We start from the raw sequence: 2,500 nt of genomic DNA on the forward strand, positions 1-2,500 counted from the left end.
CATCGGCCCCCCGGGTGGTGCCGGGGTCGGGGGGCATGATTCTGGGGCGCCCCGGAGCCAAGTAGGCGCCTGGAGGAAAGCGAAAAAAAACTTTAACTTTTTTTGACCACCAGGGGTGGGGGGGTCTCGTGCCCCATCGGGTGCCCGCCCCGAGTGCCTCTCATGGCGGATACGTTTTCACCCGCGAGCGGGAGACACATGTGGTGCACATGGTTCATTGGGCTTGTGTGGTATGGGCAAAACCACTGTAAAGTCATACTGCCATTGACTTCCATTCATTTTCCCAGGATGACTTATATACTCTATGGTAGCTGTCTGGTGGACTGGGGGTCGCGACAATGTTACGCTTGTAAATCAGAAGCTGGGAAATGCATTGGGAAGCTGGGAAAACCGTTTTTCGAGCTCATTTTCGGTTCCGCCGAACGGATTTTGATCAAAATAGGCTCATTCGAAAGGTATTAACCGGGGGCACACGGAAAACCGGGACTTATAACGCGCACGTGCGCGTGCGCGAAACCGGAAGCGAAAGAAAACTTCAAACGGAGCTACAACCGTGAACGGAGCTGAAACCGGCGAAAAATTTCAACGCACGCCGTCGCGCCCCACTCCAACTTAAATAACAAAACTGTCCCTATCGAAATCGGTTGGATAAAACGGAAACGGGAAGCGAAAGAAAACGTTAAACGTCTACACCGAAATGGCCATAGTCAGTTCCAATGAAAAAACAACTCTCACGTGTGTGCCCCACTCTAAAGCAGTGTATAAAACTATCCCCAGCGAAATCAGAGCTACACAACGAAAACGGGAAGCCAAACAAAACTTTAAACAGAGCTACCGAATTGGATATCATCAATCCTGGGAAAATAACCACACACACCGCTGCCCCCCGTGCCAACTTGAATTTAGAAACCGTCCCCAGCGAAATCCCACGTTCGGGCGCAAAACTGCACGTTTGGAGCCACATTTTGTCTGAAGCTGGAAACCTGCATTCAAAGCTGGGAAAAGGTGCTCATTGACAGGCATCTCCACTTCGGGACCTCGTAGCACCTTCACCCGGGTGGCGTTGGAAAGGTCTGGGCGAGGGGGACACGGGGAGGTCAGGCTCGCCACGCGCACGCGCTTCCCCGCGAAACGGGAGCCCAAACAAAACTTTAAACGGACCCACCGAATTGGGGATCATCAATCCTGGGAAAATAACCACACACACCGCTGCCCCCCGTGCCAACTTGAATTTAGAAACCGTCCCCAGCGAAATCCCACGTTCGGGCGCAAAACTGCACGTTTGGAGCCACATTTTGTCTGAAGCTGGAAACCTGCATTCAAAGCTGGGAAAAGGTGCTCATTGACAGGCATCTCCACTTCGGGACCTCGTAGCACCTTCACCCGGGTGGCGTTGGAAAGGTCTGGGCGAGGGGGACACGGGGAGGTCAGGCTCGCCACGCGCACGCGCTTCCCCGCGAAACGGGAGCCCAAACAAAACTTTAAACGGACCCACCGAGCTGGGGATCATCAATCCTGGGAAAATAACCGCGCACACCGCTGCCCCCCGTGCCAACTTGAATTTAGAAACCGTCCCCAGCGAAATCCCACGTTCGGGCGAATAACTGTGAATTTTAAGCCCCCGTTTCTCTCAAGCTGGAAACGTGCATTCAAAGCTGGGAACAAGGGCTTCATGTACAGGCATCCCCACTTAGGAACCTCGTAGCACCTTCACCCAGGGCTCGTTGGATAGGTATGCCCGAGGGGAACACGGGCACATCGAGACCCGCGGCCGCACGCGCATTTCCCCGACGCTGCGAGCGAAACAACATTTCAAACACGCCTACCGAAATGGGGACACTTTTTTCGGGGAAAATAACCGCACACACCGCTGCCCCTTGCCCTCACTTGAAGAACAAAACCATCCCCAGCAAAATCACACTTTCGGGCGCCAAACGGTGCATTTCACACCCACAAAATACTCAACAAGTCAAACACACTCTCACACTGCAAAATTTGGGAGCCCCGGGGAACAACACTACACTCTTGGCCTCCCCGGGGAACAGCACTCCCAGGGCGGCAAGCACACCTCCGGGGAGGACCCCCCTGCACTACCTGATCACCGTGGGGCCCTGTGCACCCACTCTTAAGCACCCCCCCTGTGTTAAAACCAAAATAACCCCACTTTAAGAAGTACGTGCCCCTGGGCATCCCCTGCTTACAGTGCCCGTGCCCCTGGGCATCCCCTGTTTACAGTGCCCGTGCCCCTGGGCATCCTCCCATTGACTCCCACTCAAAATGGACTTAGGTTTTGGACGCTAAAGTGCCTGTGATGCAGTGCCCCTGGGCATCCTCCCATTGACTCCCACTCAAAATGGACTTAGGTTTTGGAGGCTAAAGTGCCTGTGATGCAGTGCCCCTGGGCATCCTCCCATTGACTCCCACTCAAATTGGACTTAGGTTTTGGAGGCTAAAGTGCCAGTGATGCAGTGCCCCTGGGAGTCCTCCCATTGACTCCCAT

The sequence above is a fragment of the Osmerus eperlanus genome, unplaced genomic scaffold (genome assembly GCF_963692335.1).
Source record: "Osmerus eperlanus unplaced genomic scaffold, fOsmEpe2.1 SCAFFOLD_165, whole genome shotgun sequence".
Classification (NCBI taxonomy): domain Eukaryota; kingdom Metazoa; phylum Chordata; class Actinopteri; order Osmeriformes; family Osmeridae; genus Osmerus; species Osmerus eperlanus.